Source organism: Ursus arctos, unplaced genomic scaffold (genome assembly GCF_023065955.2).
Source record: "Ursus arctos isolate Adak ecotype North America unplaced genomic scaffold, UrsArc2.0 scaffold_4, whole genome shotgun sequence".
In the NCBI taxonomy this organism is placed as follows: Eukaryota; Metazoa; Chordata; class Mammalia; order Carnivora; family Ursidae; genus Ursus; species Ursus arctos.
The window spans coordinates 14,698,691-14,706,673 of record NW_026623056.1 but is presented as its reverse complement, the minus strand read 5'-3'; the positions used below and the strand labels follow the sequence as shown (position 1 = coordinate 14,706,673).

At 47.2% G+C, this 7,983-nt stretch overlaps 1 pseudogene; it reads left to right on the top strand.

Annotated features, from left to right (window-relative positions):
• The first annotated feature begins 466 nt into the window (after positions 1–466).
• LOC113254618 (glyceraldehyde-3-phosphate dehydrogenase-like) lies at positions 467–1,592 on the top strand (annotated as a pseudogene).
• Positions 1,593–7,983: the final 6,391 nt, after the last annotated feature.

The following is a 7,983-nucleotide window of genomic DNA, read 5'->3' as shown; positions in this document are numbered from 1 at the left end:
ATTCTCTCCACCCCAATCACCCTTTCCTTTCATTTTTGACACTTCTCGGGTCTCCTCTGGAAGGCATTTCCTTATTATTTCACTCACTTCTGACCATGTCTCGCCACAGTGCCTCTCTTAGCAATTAGTACTCAATGCATATTAGAGGAATTGTCACCTCTTTCACTCTGCAGCAGCATGCTGCCCTGAGGACGCTCTCTCTGGGTTCTGCTCTTTGGCTTTCCTTCTAATTCATCTACTCAGAAAGCTCCCCACTTCCTAAGCCTCCCTCTTCCCGCCCTCCTTTCCCACAGAAGAAGCATCTCAGAGGTGGATGGAGCAGGGCCCGGGTCAGAGATTCTCAGCCAACTATTCATCACAATCCTCTACAGAGGCTGGAAAATAACAGATGGGGGCTCTCTGCTCCCCGCCGTTCGACAGACAGCAGCGTCTTCTTGTGCAGTGCCAGCTGCATCCCCAAGACATGATGGTGAAGGTCAGAGTAAATGGATTTGGCCATATTAGGCACTTGGTCGCCAGGGCTGCTTTTAACTCTGGCAAAGTGGATGTTTTCAGCACCAATGACCCCTTCTCATTGACCTCAAATACATGGTCTACATGTTCCAGTATGATTCCACCCATGACAAAGTCAATGGCACAGTCAAGGCTGAGAACAGGAAACCTGTCATCAAGAGAAAACCCATCTCCAGGGCACCTGGATGGCTCAGTCGGTTGAGTGTCTGCCTTCAGCTGAGGTCATGATCCCAGGGTCCAGGGATCAAGCCCTGCATTGGGCTCCCTGCTCAGTGGGGAACCTGCTTCTCCTTCTCCCTCTCTGTGCTCGCTTTCTCTCTCTCTCAAATAAATAAAATCGTTTTTAAAAAGAAAAAAAGAAAGAAAGCCCATCTCCATCTTCCAAGAGAAAGTTCCCGCCAACCTCATGGGGTGATACTAGTGCTGAGTACCTTGTGGAGCCCACTGGGGTCTTCACCACCATGGAGAAGGCTGGGCTCATTTGAAGGGTAGAGCTAAGAGGATCATCATCTCGCCCATCCTGCTGATGCCTCCATATTTGTGATGGGTATGAACTATGAGAAATATGACAACTCTCTCGAGATTCTCAGCAATGTCCTCCTATACCACCAAATGCTTGGCCCCTCTGGCAGGGGTCATCCCTGACAGTTTTGGCCTAGTGGAGGGACTCATGACCACAGTCCATGCCATCACTGCCACCCTGAAGACTGTCGATGACCCCTTTGGGACGCTGTTGTGTGGTGGCCGAGGGACTACCCAGAACATCATCCCTGCTTCCACTGGTGCTGCCAAGGCTGTAGGCAAGGTCATCCTTGTACTGAATGAGAAGCTCACTGGCATGGCCTTCCATGTCTCCACCCCCAACATGTCAGTCTTGGATCTGACCTGCCACCTGGAGAAAGCTGCCAAATACGATGACATCAAGAAGGGAAACAGGCATCAGAGTGTCCCTTGGACATCCTGGGCAATGCTGAGGACCAGCTTGTCTCCTATGACTTCAATGGTGACACCCATTCTTCCACCTTCAATGCTGGGGTTGCATGGCCTTCAACGACCACTTTGTCAAGCTCATTTCCTAGCACAACAATGAATTTGGCTACAGTAACTGGGTGGTAGATTTTGTGGTCTACATGACCTCCAAAGAGTAAGAGCCCCCTGGACCACCAGCCCCAACAAGAGCAAGAGGAAGAGAGGGGCCTTCAGCTGCTAGGGAGTCCTTGCCCCAACTCCTCCCCCAACACACTGAGAATCTCCCTACCTCAACAGTTTCCATTCCAGACCCCCTGAAGAAGGGAGGGGCTTGGGGAGACCTGCCTTGTCATGTATCATCAATAAAGGACACCGTACCCAGCCAAAAAAAAAAAAAAAAAAGGAAAAATAACAGATGGATATATGTGATCATTGCTTTCTGGAAGAAAACAGATCACAGGTCACTGTTGGAAGTGTTTGTCTTTGGAAGGAAAGACTGAGGGCTAGGTGGAAGGGATACAGACTTGCTTTTCTGTAGTGTGAATTTTTACTTTGGGCATGCACGTCATTTAATTTTCTTAAAACACAGAAAAAACAGACGCTCAAGGTCTGCTCCCAGATATGATTATTTAGAATATCTGGGAAGGGGCCTCAGCAGTTGTATTTTATTTAAAGCTTTGAGTGATTTTGACACAAAGGCAGACTTGGGGCTCACGGGGAAGAAAAAGGATATATTCACATTGTGTAGGTGTGAATGCACATGTGATTGTGTGTGGGAGGGCTGGGGTTTGGAACAGGATTCCACAATTAAAAAAAAAAAATTCCCCTCTCCAATACTCCTTGCATAGGAGTTCCCTCAGCCTTCTCCCCAGAAGCCAGATCAGACAGTGGGCTCAGTCTCCGCCGCCTAAAGCAAGGCCAGAATGAAGCTTGTTCCCCATGGGAAGGTGAGTAGTGAAGGGTGACAATTGCAGACTCCAGTCCTGGCCCTAACTGTGCTTCCAGACACTTCGCTCGCCTTCGTGTCCTCAGTTAGGGTTGTGTGAAGATGACATGTGGTGCTATGTTCAGAGCGCTTAGAGCCAGGCCCCGTACAGAAAAAGCACAGTGTAATCCTTGACTATCAACACAGGGAAAGCAAGGGAGCCCCTGCTTATCATGAAAGCTGAAGCAGGTCATAACCTTCCTCCTCTGTGCCCCTGCAGAGCCATACTGCTGTCCCTGTGCAATCACACCATGATGCCATTAGCTGTGTGCATGCCTGTTTGCATTTCGGGGGTGTCAGCACCCTATGAGACACACTGCTTCCCATGCGATTTGTGTCATGCCTTGCACAAGAGCAGGGGCCTTTGAGAAACTGTAAAGCGTGCCAAGAAAGGAGCCACTTAGTTACATCTCTTTCTTCCAGAAAGCCATCCTTGACCTAGCCACATTTAACAATCTTCTCCTCTTCCTCTGTAGACTCACCTCCTGGTAGCTTGTCACAGTCCATCAGCTGAGGCTGAAATTCCATCTCCTGGGCGATGAGCCTCTCCTTCTCCTGGGTTACACACGTCCAGATTTCAGGGCATTTCTTGGCACACAGCGGGAGTGCGGTAGATGTCCGTTGAGTCAGATGGCTGCTCTCCTCGGGTTCCGGCAGACATTCTCTGCGACCCTACAGAAAGCAACCAAGGTGTGAACTGGACGTCGAGTCTCCCTACCAGTGTGGGTGCCGTGCGGTGGAGGTAGAAGTGGGTTTATCTCTAAGAGAAGCATTTCTTTAGTAAGCAGTCTGCAGATACTGGAAAGAGAGGAACATGGTGTGCCCTGGTTCTAAAATCCTAGGTAATTTTCCTGCGTTCGGCAGTACGACCCTTTGTTCTTTATTAAAACTGCATAGGAATAACCTTGCCACGCTATTGCTACTATTAATAATGTGTAGACCTTATCACATTACAAATTGTGTTATGAAAATTGAGTGCCAACACCAGGGAAAACTGATAGGACAGAGCTCTCTCACTCTCTGATAAAGGAGCGGACTTTCTTGGACCTCCTCGGCTCCCTTCTGGGCCCGTGAACGCCCTGCGGCCTCCTCAGCCCCCACCCCCTCCGCCTGCGCGCACCAATCACAGCGATCGGTGAGGCCCTTCTGCCAAGTGCCGCCGGGCCTCCCAAAGAACTGGCGACGAGCTGCAGCTCCGTGGCCAGCAGTGTGCATTCAGAACAACCAGCAGGCCTTTCAAAAAGACAGGGACGCCGTCCAATCCCCACAGTTCTCAGTTTTTATAAGGACATCTTCCCATAGTTTCCACCTCAGGCTTCCAAACCACACAAATAGGGCGTCGTCCTCACTTTCGGGTCTTACCTTCCGCCTGAGTGAACTAGGAACTCTTCTAAACAAAGAACAGGCAGAGGGCAGGGGCAGTGGGGGGCATCTCGCTAGATCCGCCCCACTTTCCCCCGGGGGGCTCCCCAGGAGGATCTGAACTCCCTCTTCCGATGGTGGTACTCTGTGAGCAGGCTCCACGCAGCACTGTGTCGGCGGGCAGGAGAAGCTTTCCACCCACAGTCCGTTAAACCCAGTTTGGGGGTGCGGGGCCGGTCCTCCATTAGGAGCGGGAGCATCCCCGTGCAGCCTCCTGTCGGAGGGCCCTGAGAGGACTACCTCTGCAGGGCTTTCTTTGGCCTACGAAAACCAAATGAGGTCTGAACCCAATGAGGGTCTGGTTTAACTTCCTCAACTCACCCCTTATGCTTCCTGGGAAAGACCTGCGCAGCGACCCAGACTGATTCTCCGGATTTCAAATGCAAATTGCACACACACGCACGCACACACAGGCACACACACGCTGTGAGAGTTTTTATGGGGTAAATGATGGCGTCGTGAACGTCCAAGTTCAGCACCACTTTTTAACTTTCCATCACCAGGCCTTATCTTTCCAGAAAGGAGATGAAAAGGTCTGAGGGAGGGAGATGATCATAGAGATGGGAATGGCTTTTATTAAAAGAGTGTTTCCCAGACCTTAACTAAACCTCATCCACTTTTGTCAGTCAGGGCCGACAGTTGAGAGCAATATTAGAGGAGGTAATTGCATGTATCAGTCAACAGCTTTTGTCCCGCGGCTGCTGAGAATTACAGTAAAACGGGCACAGGAAAACAGCATACTGGATTAAAGGCAAAAAAGATCTTTCTCCAGTTTCTCTCTACTCACCAGCTGTTATGTTCGGCTGCAGAGACAGAAGCAGCAATAATATCTGGGGGAAATCTAGCCTACCACAGTCTGGGTTTTTTGTTTTTTTTTCCCTCCTTCTGTTTTTCCTCCGCCTTAAAAGTGATTAAGCTTCGACTTTAAAGAGAAACTTTTTCCAAAGGTGTCCTATCTCACCATAGCAACTAAGCTATTGACTGTATATGAATTTTTCTCCCATTCAAGTAAATGAACACATATCAACCTGAAGCTTGTACCACTGCTCAGACTGACTGTAAAACAGCCATCTCAGAGCTGTTGATGGCACTGGGTAACACGTCCCCTTAGTAGCTTAAGCAAACAGTTGGCAAAACAGATACATTTTATGTACATTTGATTGTAAATCGCACCAAGTCAAATCACACCATGCTGAAGAGTTAGCAGACGGGTCTAAGTGGGAGCTGGAAGGAGAGAGAGAGGAGAGAGAAATGCCTATCCTTGTGCCCCGAGCACAAATCCGCACAGAAGTGTGATTATCACCAGGTCCCAGGTGCTCTGAATACCACACACCAGCCCCCTTACCCCCATACTAAAGGAACTCCCTTTCTTTCAACCATGTGGAAACAACCAAATCTGTCCAAGAGCTGCCAGAGACTTTGGACACAAAAGAGGAACATTGTTCGGGTCAAGCCAAGGGTACGCAAGAGGGAGAACCGGCTGAGCTGGGAAGGACAGAGACCAACTTCAGCAGGATAGCAGGGACCAGAGAATCATGGCCCCGGGTCATTTCTCAGTGCCTCGGTGAAACCAGGCACAGAACTGAGCTCGGCCAGGTCCACCGTGACTCTGACAGAGGCCAGTCGGGACATGGATGCAGTGGACCACAATAAAGCTGTCGTTATTAATGAATTTGATTGTTAAATACTTGAAATCCTATAGCCAAGATCAACTTTATGACGCAACAGTTAACAGGTTTGGTTTTGTTTTGTTTTTTATAGATCAAAAGCTGAGGTTTAGAGAGGCAAGGCAACTTACCAAGACCTAGCCAAAAGTAATACAGGCAGGATTCAAACTCAGCTCTATCTTTCCTAAAGCCTGGCTCGTGCCACTCCAACTTCGCCCGAGGGCGGCTGCGTGTCCAGCAGTACTTGAGTATGGACACCAGGGATGTAGGCAGCTAGAGGATAAACCTGGGGCAGGTCCCATCTTCCTGGGACATCAAACTTATTCAAATATCGGTGAGTATCAAATGGAACAGGAGGAGTTGGGTGGTGTGGGATTAAGTAATTGCATTAATCAATATTTTATAACACACTTTTTCGCATTAAATTCAATGGCTGTATTAGAGAGCAGGATGCAGTATTCCTATTTTTAAAAAAGATTGAATAGATAATGAATTAATATGATTCAATTTCAAATGCTATAAATAGTACAAAGTGGAAAGTTTCTCTCTCGCTTCTCCCCAAGCCCCAATTCCCAATTCCCTTCTCAATAGGCAAATTATTACCTATTTTACGCATATGCATATATACATATGATAGGGGAAGTACATATATAGTCTTTTTTTTCTTCTTTAAGAGAATAGTAGCCCACTAGACATGCTTTTCTGCACATTGCTCTTTTTCATGAAACAAGAAATCTTGAAGTTCATATCTGTAAACAAAGTACTCCCTCATTCTTGTTGACAGCTATTAGTACTTCATTAAATTGATGCATCATTATTTATTTAAACAACCAGTCCTATTAGTGGACTCTCAGAATGTCCTGAAAACTTTGCTACTACATACAATGCCTCAATTAATAATCTTTCACATGAATCACTTCGCACATTTGAGAATATGTATCTGGGATGCATTGCCACAAGTAAGACTGCTAGGTCACAGGCATTTGCGTTTACATTTTGACAGATATTAACAAATTTCTTTCTGTGGAAATTGTACCAATTGGCAGAGAGCCATTTCTTAGTTTTATCAAACTCTTTTACGTTTGCCAATCTGACAGGTGAAAAATGAAATTTCACTGTCATTGTAATTTGCATTTTTCTTCTTCTGGGTGGGGCTGAGTAGCTTTTCAGGTCCCTAAGAGCCATTTCTCTTTTATTTCCTGCAAACCATCCATATCCTTTCCCACTTTTTATGGGGTTTCGGGCTTTTTAATTGGCTTGCAGAGTTCTTTAGAAGGTACAGAAGCTAGCCTTTGTCTGAGACTTGAGTTGTACAGTTTCTCTGGGCCCACCAGTCCACTTCCTCTTTTCAGTTTCCACTGAGAAACCCAGCCCCACCATGGCAGCAAGGCGCCAGCAGCCTGACTGGCCCCATGTGGACCCGTGTTGACCATTCTGCATCTGGACTCTCTGCCTGGCCAAGCTTCCTTCCACATCCTGGGTTCTTTCCCCAGGGCCTGCTCTTGTCCAACGGACATCCAAGTCACCCTGATCTAGCTGTTCCATCTCCAGGCTCCCCTGAAGAGGCGAGGAAGTAAGAGAGAGGCGAGAACTGGTGCATATTCTCAACAGCAAATCTCCACCCCGTATTTATACACACCCCTGTTTCTCCTCCACCAAGCATTCTCAATATCACATAGAGCAGCTCAATGATAACAATCACTATCATGTATTGAGCATCTACTGTGCACCAAGCACCGATCAAAGCACTTTACATATAATAACTCATTTCATCTTCAACATGTCTCAGGAATATATTGTTATCATCAACCCATTCTACAGATGACGACACAAGTGACGGAAGTGTCCAATAACTTGCCAAGGGTCCTAATGCCAATCTGAAGCCAGGACTGACTGAAAGTCAGACACTTTGGACTCTATATCCAGCCAGCCCAACCGAGCAGAGGTACTCTGGCCGCCACTCAGGTTACATACGTCACGTGCATGTACACACACCTACCCGCACTCCAATGCAGGGAAATTTCACTAATGTTTTATGAGAGTAAGGAATACTTTATCCCAGTACCAACATGATACGAGGTCTTGTGGGGTTTATATAAGCCATGATATTGCAAGTTAAAGATGTTTGAGAACTTAGCTTGCCTAGTTTTAACTGAAAGCCAAGTAAGTTGTACATAAGTCTGAGGAACTATTCATCAAATCTTTCAAAGAATCAATATCTAGGAAAACATGGCTTAAAAATCGTGATGGGGGCTGATCCCATGGGCCTACTTGGAAGTGATGCTCTGTTACTGAAACTTATACAACTGTCATATCCAAGGCAGAAATGCATCCCAACCCTCAGCACACGCATGGGACAAATCTCACTAAGTGACTTAGGGACACCTATTTGTGCCTTATATCTCCAAGGCCCAGGTCTATAAGAAC